This window comes from Triturus cristatus, chromosome 2_1 (assembly GCF_964204655.1).
Source record: "Triturus cristatus chromosome 2_1, aTriCri1.1, whole genome shotgun sequence".
In the NCBI taxonomy this organism is placed as follows: domain Eukaryota; kingdom Metazoa; phylum Chordata; class Amphibia; order Caudata; family Salamandridae; genus Triturus; species Triturus cristatus.
In genome coordinates this window covers 791,564,394-791,584,421 of record NC_140581.1, presented here as the reverse complement: position 1 = coordinate 791,584,421, position 20,028 = coordinate 791,564,394, and positions in this window count along the sequence as shown.

Below are 20,028 nucleotides of genomic sequence, written 5' to 3'. Positions count from 1 at the left end.
GTTCATTTATTTAAACCGTTTTATATAGCAGCAACAAGACCCATTGAGGGTATCAGAGCGCTTTACAAGTGAACGAAAAAGAGACTAGACTTATATATCAAACAGCAGGGTGGTCAGAAGTGTCAGGGGAGAGAAGCAATGATGGCAAGGCATGCATAACCATAAACAGTCTAAGCAAAACATGCCTTAGAGTCAGGTTTGTGCTAGAAAACACCTGCAGAAAACAGAATTTCTGCGGATGACAACACAAGCCTGAAGGTCCAACAGTCCAAGGTGTGGTGATTTTGTCGAGCAGACTAGTTTCCCAGAAATGTGATCACTTTATTTAACCCCTTCGCCACAGGAGTAATTACCCCGCAGCGCGGGGGGGGGTCGGCGGCGCTGTGCTCGTGACGAGCCCAGCTCGTCAGGAGGCACAGTGGAGCCGTGCTCATGACGAGCTGGGCTCGTCACGACTCCACACACTAATTGATTCTCCCGCACAGGCGGGGAATCAATTACGCGTGGGAGTGGCGCGACCGTTATGACGAGCCCAGCTCGTCATGAGCACAGCTCCACTGTGCCTCATGACGAGCTGGGCTCGTCAGGAGCACACAAGGGGTTAAAAGCTGTCACAGACATGGTGGTCTGCTGACATCAGCATGCCACCATCCCTATGATGGCTGTGATTCATAGCGGCTCGTAATTTGAGATCTAGCTTAATAATATTCATGAGGTCAGTCGAATTGCAACCCACTAAGAATCAGGTTTTTGAAAAACAACCTATTAATACATCCAAAGGTAGGTCGGTTGGCGAAAACAGAATCGGTGCTCAATTGTGATTAGTTTTACTGACTCCATTCTTTGTACATCTGGCCCTTAGCTCCCCGACCTTCTTTAGGTTGCAGTGTCCATAAATCATTGTTCGTATGTTAATCGTATGTTTCAGCTCGAGGTACACTGCCTTCCCATTGTAAAGAAAGCAAAGGGACCAGCAGGTCCTAATCATCCGATGAAACACTGCCAGTTGTAATAGAGACAGGCCTTTAAACCCTGCCAAATGGGTCAGAAGCTAAAAGAATCACCTTTAAACAAACCATCTGCCAGCTACTGCGCATGTCCAAGACGCTATGTTTAGCTGCATTGCGTCTCAGGCTACCCATTCAATATCTTTTCACCGGGCTTTAGTGCGGTGTGATCGGTGCGGCCGCACAGGGTGCTGACCTGTAGAGGCATGGGGGGGATGGCTGAACTCGGAGGGGAAGGGGGGCTGCTGTGTTTAGCAGAAAATTATGATTTAAAAACACCTCCTGCAAAGCTCCTTGTGGGTCTAGTTTTCAGGCAGCAATACAAATATCAAGATCATTCTTCTTATTAATGTTCCTGCTAGAGATATCACAGTTTTGTCTAGTGACAATTTTGACTTGCCATAAAGTAGCAGAGAGGGTTAATATGCCTGCTGCAAAGAACAGATCTGTATTTTATGTTGATAGTTGAGTGGATTAGTAAAGCCAGCATTCACAAGCGCTTTAAAACAAATGAAATGTATGTTAGGGAGAGGCTATGGAGAGATGAGGGGTACTTTTGCCGGGCGGTAGTGAAGGAATCAGAGGGGGAGATCATGGGGGGGGGGAGCCAAAAAAGATTGTTGCAACAGCTGTGACCAGTGCTAAAGCCGGCCTTGCTTTCCACTAGATATATTAATTTCTTTCTGGAATTGCCATCTCGCCATATGCCTATGTGCAATATTCTGAAAACTATGTACAATGTTCCTAACACAACTTTTTAAGAGACAAATATAATTTAAAATTACAAATTCAATCTCCTCAAATATGTCCAAAATATGCCTTTTGGCCCATGATAAAATATGAGATGCAATATATGAAATGTCCAGATGATGCTAAATTATTTGAATAATTCTAAGAAACATATTGAATGCAGAACCTGAACAAATAAATCACAAGGCAATATATGGTAATCAGAATGACTACCCATCATTGTGTGGCTCAAAACTGCAACTGAAAAAACATTACATACGAATAATAACTTTTGGTTTGGTATAAACTAAAATATTGTCTTAAGCCAAGTAAGGCTTTAATTTGTTTTTGCAAATTTGTTGACGTGGACGTTGGGCTCACAGTAGGCCCTAGATTTAATGATACGCGCGCTTCATGTGGCTTTCAGACATATAATGAACAGATCTCATGACTTGCATGAAATGTCTCATTAGAAACAGACAGCGACAGCCTTCCTTGGGCTCTTACACAAATATCTTCAAAGGAACAAATAAACACAGATTTAGTAAATCAGACCATAGAGAGCAAGAGTTTTATTGAGAACAACGTTAGATGATGTGAACTCCAACCATGCCACAGAGGACATTATGCCCTGAGACATGCAGGGCTTTGCAAAGCTCAAATAAGCACGGGCAACTAAAAAAATGTTTTTTTATTATGATCAAGAATTTCACGTTTCCAAAACCATGAACAGGTTGAGAAATACATATTGATATAGAAAAGGACGAAGGTCCCAATTGTATTAATACAGCCCACAGCCCTGGTCTGTGCCCGGTGGCCCTCCCTCAAGTGTATCTGGCACATGCCGGGACCATGTGCCGTGTTTCAAGAAAACATGCTCATCAGCCTTTCAATGCTGTTGGTTTGGCTTCATTTCAAAGGGGTAGCAAGGATACCTCCACCTCAGGTGGAAGTAGTGAGTGACTGCACCTGCTTTCAGAGCATTACTGGTATTACTGTTTGCCCCTGTGCCCATGTCTGTGATATGGCATCAGCATGGTGGCAAAGGTGCACCAAGCCAGGTCACATTCAAACAAGGGACTACTCCCGTAGAATAATATGGCAGGATCAGGAATACAGAAGGGACTGCACAAATGCACCCCAGGCACTTATTCACTGCTGTCCCACAACTCTTTATTGTCTATTACATTCTTTTGTTTTGTGCCATGTCATTCTATGTTATGTTATGTTGTTTTTAATATGGTCTGGTTTGGCAGCACAGCTGTCACCGGACAATTATGTGAGAACACCAGGATAGAGTCTTTGGCTCCACCCAGATATTGGGGGCCAGAAGTACGTTTTTGATTGGGCAGAAGTTGTGTGCTTCCCCCAAAAAAGTGCTTGCTCTCCACACATCAGTGATCATTTTGATTATTCATCAAACTGTCTGAGGTGAGCTTTGAAGGGCAGGCACATGCTGTTAAATTGCCTTAGATAGCTAAATCATTTATGGTGTTTTTCTCTGGTAGGAGCACAGATAGGAGGGCAGTCATTAACCTAACTGGAGCTTTTAGGTCTGGCTTGACAGTGCAACTGTCACCCTACCTTTTAACTTACACCAATATAATTCAACAGTTCTTTGCTTCCACTCAAATACATATCCATTCCCATGCTATTTTTTATTGGTGAATATTTTTATTATATTTTATGCAATTAACAGCCATCAACTTAAGCAATTGGGTACGTCCATCAGAATTAAAGTGCACGATATCTGACAGCGAAGGCACAGCGGGTGCACAGTTGAAGCCGTACAGTCCCATCCACACAGAAACCCACCTCCACCAAAAGACACTGCAAGCTTGGTAAGTAACATGTCTACTGCGAATTATTACACAGCAAGTCTCCCCCCTTCAATCATATGCACATCAGTCTCATCACTCAAAGCCCCAATCAAAGAACGGGAGCGGAGGGCAACACTGATGGACCAGAGCAAGAGGTCCACCTCCCCAGGTGCACCTGCCACTGAAACAACAGCATCATCCCCCAAGTCCGAAGAGGCAGTGCTCGAAGCAAATCCATTCCCATGCTATTTACTTGTAATGCATCACATTGTCATACAACATTCTTTTAAAGCCAGACCTATTGGCATTGCCAATGTTTTTTATATTTCTTTGTTCTGTTTTATTCATGGCCTTTTGGTGCTATGAGATGTTTGACTCTTTAGTGTTTGGAAGTCTTCAATGAATAGTGATTTTGTAGGGAGTCAGATACTACGACCCTTAGCCTCAGCGTGTGTCTGTGTGTTTGTTCAATATGTGTGCCATCTCCTTTTTAAGAAAGCAAAGTTTTGCAGTTCTGTCGTCTGTGAGGTTTCCCAGTATAAGTTAAAAAATAATTCTGCTCAAGTGCAAGATCATTTTCAATGCGTAGAAAGATAATCTTCACCCTTTCATACCCTGCCAAGAAAATAGACATATACTTTTTCTCTGCAACTTTACTAAGGGGTTTTGTATACACAATGGTAAATATAGATTTGGTAAGGTTGCATTTTATGCTATTAAAAGTTTCATACAAAGGTGGGGAAAGAGTAAAGCCTTGCAACTTTGTACAGTTGCAAAGTTTTATTAAGAACTTCATAAGAACAACATCTTTGCATCTTTGCTAAGCCCCAGGTTGTACTGTATTTTGGTAGTGCTATGTGATCCTGAGAATGTGTATGCTTAAATGTCAGGTGTGTGTTTTCTGCTCCTTTATTTCAGATTTAATTGAGGTTTTTGCATTATTTCTGTATTTCCTTCCCATTATTCTCTTCTAAATCCGAGTAAATATGCTTCCATAGCAGATAGTGACTTGATCTGGTCTGAATTAGTAATCAGGTTTAGCAATAACTACCACTGTGCAACATCCAGTGTGTTTAAGGCATTATGGCGCCTAAACGTGGTGGTAAGTACTTGAGTTAAACATTATAAACTAAAAAATACATCACTGGATATATAATTTTTTATAGAACAGCACAGTTGCTTCTTAGTAGGCAGGTGCTCTTGGGACAGGTATAGAAACCTTTCTTAGTTTTAATGCACAGAACAGGGAACATGTGATTCTTATTGGTGCAAGGAAAAGTGACTCTTGGCTTTGAATCACTGTAACCTGAAGGCATAGCTCAATCACACATGTTTGACTACAAAAATAAAATATAAAAATATATATGTAAGTATAAAAATGCACCCACTAGCCCAGTCACTATGATCGGGCAAAAATGCCATCATTCACAGTGCAAATATGCCAATGGCTAAAGTGAGCTGACTTGTTGCCACACAATGTACTCTGCAGTGGGCAAAATGTGAATGACAGGTGAAGAGACTAGTGGATGAAGAGAGCTGGCCCAAAGCCCTTATATATATTAGACCCGGCCTACAGACAGCTTGGATTGTTTCACCTTTCTTATTTAATCAAAATAATTTTAATTACGCATACCTATATAGATAGTATTTAAAAAAAAATTTTTTTGATTATATGAGGAAGGCAAAACAGCCAAACCGGTAGGCCAGACCCAGGCCTAAACCTGGAGCCACCGTTCAGCCATAAAAACTAAAAAATTAGCTGCCCCCTTAGTAAAACATTTTTTAGAACTCCAACATAAACCAGAAGATATCCGTTGGCGCATCTTAGAGAAAATTAAAACACTTGACGACACACATGGAACAAAAATCCGCAAGAAACGCGAAGTTTTCTGGATTTTTTCATTGAATACATTCAAAAATGGCCTCAATAGTGAACTGCCATGGGAAAACGCAATTACTTAACTATATGTTAACCTCTCTACACCTTGGCAAAATATGTACATATAAAAAATCTAGTTTTGCGTTATGAACTGCACCAGTACCTATACTCCCCAGATGTATTTTCATGAGTCAAATAAAATACGATAAAGTAAATGACCTTAAGAATATAGCAGATTGAAATCTTAAACATCATTCTATTCTCAGATCTATATTTTCATTTTGTGTTCTTTCCTTGTTGTTATTGTTTATTCATATCCAGATCTAATAATCAAGTAATAAATAACCACCTGATATCCTCTAGAACATTTATCAAGTCCCTTGTGACGCGGTAACTATGATCAATAAAGTTATAGTTGAAGGTTGGGCTGTTTTCACTTTAAAAGTTGAGTTTCACGCTACACATAGATATCTTCCTGACACGTGAACCAAATTACCCAATAAGAAACCTCCATGCGAATAATGCCAGACACCCTGTGATTAGTGTCACACACTACGAAGTTCACCATACGCTACGTTAGTAGCAACCCTTGGATTACTCACATGGCTTCTTAATACACTAATTGTAAATAAACTTAAATGTCACCAGTAAAATATTATAAAAAAGAGATAACCACACGCTGGAACCTTTTTCCATGTTGAAATGTGGTCTCACTTTAAAATCTGAATGTTTTGCCAGCACGTGAGCCAACTTAGCCAATAACAAACCGCTATGTGACCTATACTTCCACTGTGGGAATAGCGTTACACACTACCCGACACCGCTACGAGCAACGTGAGAAGCGTCTCACGCTTCACGTTCCTCGAACGCGCCAATCATAATGCACCTGAAAAGTGCAGGGAAAAAATATATACTTTCACTGTGGGAATAGCGTTACACGCTACCCGACACCGCTACGAGCAACGTGAGAAGCTTCTCACGCTTCACGTCCCGCGAACACGCCAACCATAATGCACCTGAAAGGTGCCGGAAAAAATATATAAATGCGAAACTATGAGGCGGCATTTGCTTTTTATTTACCATCCAAGGACACACCAGTCTACCTATCGCGGAGGGTTTTTGCCGACATGATAAGCGCCTAAATACGAAGGTAAGCACCACGAGACTCTATCGTGGCGTATATAATTTCGGTTAACAGACACATTGTTACCTTGTGTTAAATGACAACAATATGCTTTGTAGTCCATAAGAACCAGTACCTAACAGATAGTAATAAAACACATACGATGTACTTGTCACTAGCAAAGTGGATAGCTTCATTGCTATTCAATCTGTACCAACAATATCTGAAGAAATGCACAAATACATGTTTTCTTTTTAAAAAAAGAAGCAGTTTCATCCTTTACTGCCCTTGTCCTATTTCAACCAATCCTCCATTATTCTTCACCTTTAGGTTAAACCATACCTACTGCGCTTATGCTGCTCATATGCCAAATATCCTTCACTCAACCAAGACCTGGCATCTAAAAAAGAGCCCGCTATCAAACAGAGGTAATGCTTGTTCTATATTAATAAGGAATCAAGCATAGTTAACCCATTTAGATCCATTAACAAGGTATAGATATAAGTAATGCGTTTTTCAATTCTTATCTTATTTTTAGATTTAAACACCTCTACGAGCCAATATCCATGTAACATATACAAAAGAAAGGCTATCTACTCTCTGACTGACCAAGTACCGTTAGATGATTAACCAAATATCAAGGTACAAACCATAACCGTCTAAATAATACCTTAGAGAAACGTAACTCTCTACAGAGATATAACCATGTGCTCTGCATTGTTAGGTACCCATCTACCTGAAACAGCTTTTAACTTCCTGGAACGCCAGCATCCATCAATTGGAGCACAGGTAGATATACAATCAAAGAATAGACCCAAGATTGATATCTAGCATTAAAGAAAGATTTAGAACCTATCTCTTCTTTTTCCACTCCTTATCCTTTTCCTTTCCACAACTCTGAATAATTAAAATAATAAACAAACGACTTTTTATTAAATGTTTATATACATTTATGTACCAGTTGCTCACCTTTCCCCTTTTATCCTTTGTCCCTCCTTTATCTATTTAGCATAGTGTTGGCTTGAACAAAAAGAAATCAATATAGTGTTAGAATGAAGGCATACCCTATATCAACTCAAGAATAATTCCTAGTCAGACTCTCGATATGTCAATCTCAAAAATGACAAATGTGTGATACATACAAAAAAGTAGTTATGAAATGTTGTTTAGACTTTTTCCTTTTTTTAAATTACAGGAATTGTGGCTTTTTTCCTGACGAAGGCGTTAACTACGCCGAAAACGCGCGTCGAAAAGTATACAACTGTGCCACAGCATTGTTTACTTCTCACTCCTGTGTAGACCACAACTTATTTTAATGATTGTAATGATTTTAACACTTGTTTATGCATAATAAAATTGTTTTTATTTATGAATGTACAAATTAATTATAATTAAAAAACAACAATAATTTCCATATTTGTTTCACTGTTTGAGTTGTTCTGACTATTGGATACAGAATTAGTTTATGTTATCATTCATGTGAATTGCCTAGGTTGTTAATTTTCAAATATATATTACCCTGTCCTAGGAACTATCAGGGGGTCCTTGTTACTTTCGGGAACTAAACCTGCAGCCACGCAGTTCCATGGTGTGAGAGAGCGCAGCTGTCTTTACTTTTCTGCTTACAAACCTGGCAGCCTTGCCACTAAAGGAAAATTTGTTGAGCAAAGAGAAAAACATTGTGACGTATGACATCACTCTCAATGTTTATAAACTTTTGGCTTCCTTTTCTTCTGAATTGGAACATTTTATTGATTCAAAAGATTCATATAATTGTACTTTTAAGAGGACTTTTCCGCACCATATTGTATGCATAATATTTACCCCACATTGTGGAATTGATATATAAAAAGTGACTTTTTTTTATTTATTTACACTTTGTACTGAACTAAGTGAATATAAAAAACCCTTTCCCCCTATGAAGACTCAACAAGGCTGGCCCTCATCATCTCGAATAATGTGCTTGGACACTTTTTCGCTGCACCCAGGGTTCTCCTGTGTTGGCCCACAAGGGATAGGCACTTGAGGTCATACTTATATACAAACATAAAAGAAATGTATTTAGATATTCAGTTATTATGAAAATCTGATATTGTTTTGGACGTCTTGACCAACATTGGGAATATTTTCTTAGATCCACTGGAAATGATCCAGCACTAAACCATGAATTGCTGCTTGGTCATCCGACATAGAGAATCTATGAGTTCCTTCAGAACCTTAAGTGAAAGGGCATTGACCTTATAAACGTACTGGGAGAACCTTCGCTCAATCTTTTCTAGCCTTCCTTTCTAGACTACATTGAACTTTTATGGTTTCATAGTTTGCTCCACACTCAACCACTTGGCATTCTTCTTTCAATTCCGTTCTCCCTAAATGCTCACCTTTCTTGAATATGTTAAGGAAATCTTCTCTCTTCACCAGTAATCCATTCTGGGCACAGCCTTTTATGTTTGGGAATTTTCAATGGCAGGACTCCAACCAAAGTCTGTCACTGATTGTTGCGAAAAATATCAATGTAGTCGGGTGCACCTGCTTGTGCTTCATATTAAGTCCAGTCCACAAACCTGATAGTTCTATCTGTATATCGACAGTTATTCCTGTGTATCTTTGTATATATCATTCTATGTATGGTGCAAGTCAATGTAAACCTGCAGAAAACATACATATACAAAAAAGATGATGGACTTGTAGACTTGAATGGAGACATTCTGGTGATGAAAGATCTTTCCTTTCATCCTATAATTTTTATGTGTGCTATTTATGTTGGCTGTAGGATTCTGGTTGCCATGGCATCCTTTTTATCACAATAAGAAAACAAAAAAAAATAGGGAAAAACAAAAAGAGAGAAATCCTTATATATCTCCTTGGATAGTGACTACTGAAGAGTAATTGCGGATGAATTAAGGACTACAATAATATAGAGAACTGGGAATAGAAAATCCATATTTTCCAGCTATATTATGTAGAAGGCAGAGTTGGATAATGTGAGACTGCCTTCAACTGAAAGTTAATCAGGCTGGACTACACAAGTGTGTATGTGCCCTAAGTGCCAGGTAAATGTTTTGATTGAATGCTGAGTTTGGAAAGTTGAGGAAGGCCTCTCTCTCTTTCTCTCTGTGGCTTTATGTTTGTGTGTAAATTAGATGAGAGAGGGACAGTTAGAGAAGTAGATTGAAGATCTGCTGCAGACACAAGAAGAGTAGCTGAGTTTGACCACAGAAAGGATGCCCTCAAGTAGAATTTGATTGAGGGGTCTTGGCTTCCACACTTCAAGGTACTCTTGAAGTGGGTGAGACCCTGATTCGAATTAATAGCACATTGGATACATTCAGAGTTCCTGGCAGGACATAGTTAAAGGCAAGCTGGAGTGAGAATGGGAGAGAGAACAACGTGTTCCCAGAATATGATTATTCCATGTCTGAGACAGGAGGAGTTCCTAAGTAGGAATGCCAAGATCCCATGAAAATGCAGAAGGTGGCAGGTAAATGTTCCAAGTAATAATCTGACCATGGTGTGAAGGAGAATTAAAGTGAGCTATTCTACTTTAATGGTAGCTGCTGGGGCACAATCATTAAGTATACTGTCATGCTGAATGATCTGCTACATTGCTTAATACTCAGAATTGTGTTTTGTTTGTTTGTTCATAGATCGAATGTAATGAGAAACAGAGCAATGAACAACTTTCAGAAGATGGGAATGTGTTCATTGTACAGGTTTTTTCCTCTGCTGATGAATTACTAGTATGTTGGGGTTCCTGATGTTTGATTTTATAGCGGTAGTAGCTTTGCATATTACAGTTTTAGTGGGTTTCGGGGTGTAGTTGGTTGCCACATACAGTGTCAACAACTAAAGTGAGCTCTATGTGACCCAAGTGAGGAACTGCCTTGGTCTGGAATAGAGTGCATTCTACTGAAGCAAGTGGTGGTCTCATACTGAACAGGACATGTGGCACACTAAGCACCTAAAGAAGGATCTGACTCTTATCAACTAAATGGGAAATGAATCACATATGTAAGGAGCTTCTTCAGAAACCAAGTTTGGGCTTACAGCTAAGAAGCAGGAGTGAAGATGGTGATAATGCAAATATTATGCACACTAAGATCAAGCAGAGACAAGGCATCAGGCGTCCCAGAATCCCAAATGGTGAGAGGTACAGACTTCCATCTTCTGGGTGAACATGTAAATAGAGCAGCAAGATTTGTCTAATTCCTAAAATTTCATTTTACGTAAAATTCATGAAATTTCTCACAATTTTGCATTACACAAATTCATCTAATTGCAGGAAATATCTTGCCACAGACATTTTTTACTTAAACCAGTCTTCCCCTCGGTGTCTTGCAAGAAATGTCTATGCAAAGTGTGTGCTTCCATGAAAAAAGTCACATGAGACACCAGCAAACCACGTTTCTGTTAAAAAAAAATAATAATAATAATTTCATGAAATATTTATGGGATCTCATGAGACTCCATGAAAAAAATGACACCATTTTGCACACCCCTATTAACTTACCAAAGTAACACCTATTCAAATATATATTCCCTTTGGGAACGGCACAGCAGGGCATGTATCTGTAATCCCCTGGAATTGACTGCAGAACATGTCGCAGTGTAGGGCAGGCTATTGCCTCGTGTACATACTGTACAGAAATACAGCGACAGTGAAGCTGTGCTTCTCCTTAGCAAGGTTTGAGTGACCACCTATTTAAATAAATAGCAATCTGAAAAAATGCAGTCAAGAAGATCGGTAATTTGTTAGAGGAAGCCGACGTGCCATAGTGACACCGGAGCCACAAAGCTGGTCAACCAAACCCTGCTAAGGAGAAACACAGCTAAGATTCCATGTCCTGTTACATCTAATCACACTTAGAGCTTGTACACGGTTGTTTTGAATTATAAACACCACTTCTTTTTTGAGCGCATAGAGCACTCGATTCATCCTCATTCCTTCACCCATCTAAATCAGAGTCTTACCTTCCTGCTGGTTACTTTCAGTACTATCTGAATGAATGGTGTACTCACTGAGTTGACTACTCATTGGGATTGTAGGGCTACTGCCATAATTCTTCTGGTGTCTCCTTTAATCTTCTGTCCTGATGATGACCCTTTTATGATTTATTTTGGCATAGTGGGTCAAAACGTCAACAATTGTAAAAATGTGGACTTTTCTTATTTGATTGTGGATCTTCATAGTCATAAGACAAGTTTCTTTATTGACATCATATTATCCTTTTCAGTCACATGTCAATAGTATTGTATATAACACCAGCCCACTATTGATTCACTTTATTACTTTTCACTGCGCCATCACTGAATCGGAGCACCTTGATTCAATATTGGATATTACTGGATTTTGAAATAATAATTTGTTAAAACTAAATAAAATGCATTGCAGGTATGAAGGGTTCTTTAAGAAACTATTGCATTGGAAGTCAAGAGCTACACTCCCCCATCAGGACCTTTTGTGTCTTCAATCTCTATTCTACCCTGGTCTCTGGGTTACTGGGCGCCCCACTTTTTTCTAAATATTTATTCATTACAAAGTTGGAGACAAGCTTTGGTTAAACACAGCCTTCATCATGTGTGTCTACAGCGGTCTTAAAAGAAGCGACTGTTGCGTGTGATTTCCTCTGATTCTGCCTGACTGCGGCAACACTGCAAACAAGCACGGAGAGCTTCATACACACAGTGCTATGCTGGTACTGTCAGTCTTGGGAAGCTTACTTTTATTCTGCCTGTCGTCATGCGCATAGACTGTTCGTTTCGTTGACTCAGGAAAGAGAGATTTTTTTTCTTTGCACGCTCCTTGCAGAGCTTTCAAGACCCAGATTCCAGTCGCCCACAATGCCTTGCCCTCTTGGATTTGGCTCTAATTCATTGGAAGAGACTGCGTTTTTCAAACTAGGGAAGGAATCTACTTTAAGATATTATAATTTTATGGAGATTTGTTATGGCTTAGCACATAAAAGTGTTGGGATGCACTGTAATGTTTCTTGGTCACATTTCATTTTTCATACGCATTTCAAGTGTAACTCTCAGGAAACATCTACTGCTTCTATGGCATCATTTTTCTTTTCTATTCTCTTGTATTCAATATCACAATCTCTGCACAAACATTTTCCATGACACCTCCTCAACCATTCTTAGTGTTTCCAGGGGAGCATCCAAAGAAATGGCCCCTGTGGAAAGCTTATTTTCTCAATTATATATCCACAACTGAGGTTGACTCTGAAGAGGAATGTTCATTAAGAAGGAAACAGAACATTTTATTACCCACGTTAGGGCCAGAAGGACGAAGAATTTATGATCAAAAACCATGGTCGACGGATGACACTTATGTGTTTGCTCATGCTCTGGAAGATTTAGAAAGCTTTTCACACCATCAGTATTTATTTCTGTGGGCAGATCACATTTTTTTCAAAGGCATCAGAGGGCTTAGGAATCTATAGATGACTTTGTTGCAGATTTAAAAAGATTGGCAATTCCCAACAAATCTGGACGCTTGCATGGTGAGCTGATAAGGGACCAGATTGTTATGCATGCTAACGATTCCAACAGTTCTAATGGGGAAATAACTTTACAAGAAGCCATTGCTAATGAGAAAAAAACAGAAGTTTCTAAATGATGTGCAAAGCAGCTCAAAAGCCTCCAGCAAAGAGGATTCCGTGTGTGCTGTTAGGACATCAGCTTTTTCCACTAATGAATGCAAGAAATATGCAGGGAAGCTTGCAGGAAACACAGCATAAAGCATCGAAACATGAGGAGAATTCATCAAACCCGAAGTCATGTTATAGATGTTCGAGCAAAGACTGTCTAGTGCACTGTAAGCGTTGTCCGTTCCTGAAACAAAGTTGTTCCACAAGTGGCATATGGGGATGCTGCGTGTCGTGAGAAAGGAATATCTGCCTCATTGAAGTGTGTAGTAAACTCAGATTCTTCAGGCAGAGAGAATGTTGAAACAGAATGCATTCTTTATAAAGATTATGATGTACTATGGCTGTATAATGATAGAAAGAAAAAGACCTTCTTGTTCTATTACACTGGGAGGGAATCCTATTGAGATTGTACCTGATTCAGGCCTGTCTTTCACCATCATAAATCGCACCGTATTGGAATAAAAGTTTGAAAAAATACTGGCCAATATTTTAGCCCCAACCGATGTACATCCCGTAACCTTCAAAGACCAGCCCATACCCAAGGTGGGGTACTGTAAATTAGGTTTTGAATTCAATAAAAGAAAGGCTGAGGGTAAGCTGTATGTGGCAGAAAAAGGTCAGTTAGTTCTACGGCCGATGGACCAGGGGAGGGTGGATATCATGTTAAATTCTAACAATCTTAAACATGTTTCAATTTCAGAGTGCCCTCCTATGTTTTCACAATTGTTACTAGAACTGTCTCCTAATGTTTTTTGGGAAGGTGGGAGTTTTAAATGGATTTCTTCACAAGATACATTTTTTCCCCATACAATAGATTACAATGTAAGTAGCTTCTATTCCCAGACAATGTCCCCCCCCTCCCCCTCCCCAAATCCTGAAACAATTGTCAATATATGTAACAAGCAGTGGAAATCAATTAACCAGATTAATTCATTATTAATTAAACAAATAAGAAAAAAGAAAAGAAGAAATCCTACATCAAGAAAAGCCATGATATCAAAAGAGAGACAAAAACCAAAGGCAAATAGGTGTAGAGAGAAAGGAGGAGTCCGAACAGGTGTGGGAAGCAGGGGTGGAAAGGGGGGCAGGAAGAAACGGGAGACGGGAGGCAGAGAGAGGTAAATACAAAAACATTACTTCGCTTCCTGTACATTCAATGTGCTAAGCCACCCAGTTAGGGGATCCCAAATCTCTAACCCCTTTTTTTTTTGCAACCCTGCCTATTCTGGCATATATAGCATTCTCATCTTTATAAGTGGCAAGCAGTCGAGCCTGCCATTGAGCAAACGAGGGAGGGTTCGGGTCCTTCCAATATGAGGCAATGCATATCCAGAGGATAGTCATAGCCACAAACAGCAGGGCTCCCCCTGATTTCAAATTAATCATGTCATTTAATCCCAGCATTACAGTAACAGGTGTCAATTGGATGTCTTGTAGGAAAACTCCACTAATGAACCGTTGAACCTTTTCAAATAATGGGACCAATTTTAAGCATGTGGCAAACATGTGCACTGAGTCTGCACTAAACTCTCGGGCAAGTTGTTCCGCTACCAGTACCCCATTTGGCCACTCTGCTTGGTGTTATGTATAAGAAAAATCCTGTTTTGAAAAATTGAGCTTGCAACTTTGATGACAATAGGTGGGTTTGTGCAAGGCTTAGGGCATAACAAAAGGTGTTAGGCAGCACGTTCAGTTTCAACTGCCACTTTTTATCTATTTTACTGATATCGTCAGGCCTCCGTTCATTTAGCATTATATAGATACTTCCGATCCGTGGTGGACTGGGCTCTAAAATTTTATCTATAAGGTCTATCTTCGCGAAATCTGCTGGACCGCCGGTCTTGTATGTTAGGTATCCTGTGATGGCATTATACTGAAATAGCTGACTATTGCCCAGATTATACCGGGTTTTCAGAATACTAAAAGGCCAAATGCCTTCTGAAGTTATCACATCTCCCAATTTAGAGAAACCGGCTTCATACCACTGTGGAAGATATACATTTTGAAAAATTTGTGGTAAATTATTATTATTCCTAGTGGGGGTGTAGTAATTTAATTTAGCAAGTCCGAATAGTTTACGTATATTAAAGAATACTCTATAGGCATTCATCAAAGTATTGAATCTGACCCTTTTGTAGTAGCAATATTCCAACTGACGCCAAAGGCATCCTCTTACACTTTCCCCTAGTAGTATTGTATAGGGGGACGGGAGACCTGAGGGGTTCTCCGTGGGAAGATCATACAATAGCTCCGGACTATATTGCAGAATGGTAGCCCAATAATATAGTTTTATATTAGGGAGAGCCCAACCTCCTCTCTCTTTAGGTAATGAGAGAAATTTAAAAGCTCTTCTTGGCTGTGCATAAGCCCAGATAAACTGAGAGAAAATTTGATCGAATATATGCAGCATTTTATTATTAAAATCTAAGGGGATTGTTATGAAGAAATATAATAATTTGGGGAAAAAGGTCATCTTTAAAACATTGCATCTCCCTACTATTATCAAGTGTAAATTGTTGATTCTTTTAAGTGACTTTTTTATGTCAACTGCTAGCGGGGTCAAGTTTTCTTTAACAATTAGATCTAGATTGGAAACTATATTGACCCATAAGTATTTAGCCTTCTGAGGTACTCTATCATCGTCCCAATTTATATTCTCGTTTAAAACAATCTGAGTTTTTGTTTTATTGAGGGCATAACCGGATATCTTCCCAAATGCTTGGGCCTCTTGTTCCATAGCCTTAATGGCCCTTTCAGGTTCTGGAGTTATTAAAGCTAGATCATCGGTATACGCCATGATCTTCGTGTCAGTGCCAAACCTACTCACCGTTACTATTTCAGGATTAAATTCAATTTTTTTAATCAAAGGGTCGATATACAAAGCAAATAGCAGCGGGGAGAAAGGGCACCCTTGTCTTGTTCCATGTGTTATCCCTATCTGCTCTGTCAGGTGTCCGTTGATTGAGATTCTAGCAGTGGGGTCCTGATATAAAGCCTGCAATGCCAACAGAATCCTGGGGCCGAAACCAATCCGCCTCATGACTATTAGTGCGATCGGGTCTCCTGTTACCTTAGCGGCATCAAATAGGGTAATGGTCCGATGAACATGTTCCGTAGTGCCCTTTTTTGGTATAAATCCATGCTGTCAGTTGGAAACCAGGGGTTCAATATTTGAAGATAACCTGGACGCGATTATTTTAGAGAATATTTTAGAATTGGTGTTAATGAGAGTTATTGGTCTGTATGAGGACATTTCCAGAGGAGGCTTATCTTTTGTGAGGAATATTACAATTTTTGCCGTGGACCAAGAACGAGGTGGAGAAGTCCCGTTAAAAATGGAGGTAACTACATTTGTGAAAAGATCTTTTATTTGCTGCGAGAAGATTTTATAGAACTCTACGGGAATACAATCCTCTCCAGCGGCCTTACCATCGGGGAGACTTGCTAGAGCTATTGCAATTTCCTCCCAAGCTGGAGAGATTTCCATTTGATCGCTGCTCTCTCTATAAAGTTCAGCTACCGGTATTGCGTCTAAATAATTAATAATCTCCAAATTTCTATGCTCTATAGTCCCTGTAATTTCTTCGGTGTATAATTTCTCATAGAATTCTCCAAAAGCCTCCTCTATTCTTATAGGATCATTAGTTATCCCTTCAGAATTAGTTTGGATTGAAGATATTATTTTAGCAGTTGTCTGTTGCCTGGTGGATATGGCCAATTGATGGCCAATAAGTTCGCTGCTTTCATACAGCCTTTCTCGGGATGAGGCCCATTTTGCAACGTTAGTCTGTGCTTCTTCAATTCTAGTTCCCAGCTGGACAGCCTGTATTAGTTTCCTCTCAGCTTCTATCATTTGATTAAGTAAGACCTCAGCCTGTGCTTTCTCTTTTTTGTTCCTTCTGATGGAAAATCAGAGCGTCTCCCCCCTTATGCCTGCCTTTAATGTATCCCACACGGTCATTACCGAAGCTGACCCAATATTTATATCTAAAAACTCATGGATCCAACCTTTCATGTGTTCCTGGTAGTTATTATCATATAGGAGGGCTTTTTCAAAGGTCCAGTTGGAACTTGACCCGCTATTAACCAATCCCTCTAAATTGATGATAAGAGGATTGTGGTCTGAAAGGAGTCGGGGGGCAGTATCAATAGTGCAATCAGGAACCAAAGAAGAAGATACTAGAAAGTAATCCGGCCGAGCAAAAGACAAATGAGGAGCTGAAAAGAAAGTAAAACTGTCCTGATTCGATTTCAGATGTGCCCACACGTCTTTCAGGCCATGAGTTTTGATCAGATTTAACACAGCCTGGAAGACTTTAGGTTTCCTACCCCTGTAGTTCCAGGACTCATCCGACTTCCAGGTACTTGGCAAATTTAGATTTAAATCTCCACATAGTATTATAGGTAGTGGCCAGTGTACTAGCTCCTCATTTAGTCCATTAATCACCCCAGATCATCAAGATTGCTTCCATAAACAGAGCAGATTGTAAAAACAAGGTCAGAAGGAAGAGAATATCCTGCTATCACCCACCGCCCTAAAGAGTTGGTTTTTACCTGGTTGACAACTACGGGTAATCTTTTCGACACTAGGATCCCGACTCCCTTGACCCTAGCCCCTTGCGAGGTTGCACCAATAACCTTATAGCCCAAAGTGTTTAGCAAGGATTTCTGGGCTCCTTCGACATGCATCTCCTGGAGGCAGACAATGTCCACCCCCATTGTTCGCAGGACTTGAGCATTTTTTTGCCTTTTCACAGCATCGTTTAGGCCGCAGATGTTAAGCGAAACACAAGATAATTTTAAAAGACAAATGCACACCAGTGTCACATAAGACACAGAACATACCCTTAAGTGTAAGGGAAGAAGTGAAACTAGTAGCAAGCAACATTATTTTGAGCATTGAATAAAGCAAATGGTTAGCTCCTTTATTTATAGCTTGGAAGGCCAATGGCAAAGTCTGATTTTGCATTAATCTTCGTGATTTGAATTTGAATATATTAGTTGACAAGTTTCCATTGCCAAAGATAGATGAAATGCTTGCTATGACTAAAGGAATCAAATGGTTCATCTCACTGATTCAAACAGCAGCATACTATCAGATTTCCTTGCACTCTGACAGCAAACACCTAACGGCATTCATTAAACCCTTTGACGGCTTCCAATTCATATGCATGCTGTTTGGGCTTGCGATGGCAGCTGCAGCATTTCAAAGGTTAATGTACCAGTTTTTCAAGGATCTTTAAGGGAGTAGTCTTTTTCGAGAATGATATATTAATCATGGGCAAAGAGAGACATGAAAATGATTGTAGACTTAAAGAGGTTCTACGTATACTTAGTGAGAATGGTCTTACAGCAGAAAAGCTGTAGAAAAGTGCAGAGTGTATATCTAAGGAAGAATGGGAGAAAGGATATAAATCAGATTTTGTTTTAAACAAAGTGTGCAATTACTTATCTAATGGCAAGCCTTTCAAAAAAAGTACGGAAGAGGGAATTAGACAATTTTGGGAAATCCAGAAAAAGCTATCTTGAGAGGATATCGTTTTTGTAATGAGAGTTAAGAGAGTGGTACCTCCTGCAAATTTGAAGAAGACTATTTTAGAAAACAATCATGAAGGACATTTAGGGATTGTCAAAAATAAGAAAATAATTAAAACTTTGTATTGGTGACCAGGTATTAATTTGCAAACAGAAAGAGTGGTTAGGAGTTGTCATGGTTATGTGCAAGCAGATAGGACTATGGTCACTTTTAGGTCACTATTGTGTCCGAGCAAGTGTCCTAAAGGGCCAAGGAAAGAATTAGTCATTGATATTCTTGGTTCTATTGTGAATTCCAATCACTTACCCTGTTACATTGTTGTGCTTTAAATATATTTACCAAGTGGCCTGAGCTTTGTGTTTTGAAGGAGGTAACCTCAGAAGCTTTGACAAGATTTTCAGATGAAGTATTTTTATGTGAGGGTATTTCTAAATTGTTGTGAGCGATAAAAGTACACACTTTAAGTAAAAGAAAATTCAAGATTTTTTGCAAAGAAACAGAATTGAATGGAGACACACTTTGATTTATTATCCAGAAAAGAATGGTGCTGTAGAACGATGTAATGTCACTATGGGCAGCATTCGCATCGCTATTTGCTATTTTAGGAATTGGGAAACCGAAATTAAATAACCGTTGCTGGTCTAAAGTACACAACCTACATCTTTCAACCTGTTGAGAGGGAGAGATTCTTATACTAAGGATAATCAAACCTGGATAAGGAATTGCATTCTTAATAAGTGGTCCTTGGAGAAAGTTAAGAAAAATATCCTTAAAGCTCAGATTTTCCACAACGTTCACCATGATTCCAAACACAGAGTGAAAGAAGTTGAATTAAACAATGGTTACTTGGTTATGGTGAAGGGGCCAGGCAAAAAATAAAAGACAGCAGGAAGTTTGTTGTTACATTTCAAGTTGTTAAATTGTTCACTAATTCAACTAAGCTAACTGATGTGAATGTGTGGCATTTCAGTTAATTGGCCAGGTGTAATGAGGGAACGAAGGTCAATATACAGATTGGAAAGGAAGAAAGTAACAAGAGTTGGTTTTTAGATGATCTAAAAGAAATGAACGATGGTGCAGGTAGAGAACTTGAAGCTTCCGGAAACATGAGTGGTAACAGAAACATGAATGATTCCCGTGACCTCGGAAATGCAAGTGCCTTGAGGTTGGAAGTTAGTGCCCCTAAAAGATCAGAGTGAATTGGTTCCTTCCAAGGTTACCTCAACAAGGGGAAGAGAGAGAATGTCACCAAGTCCCATTAAAGGGTACATAGGCCAAGAA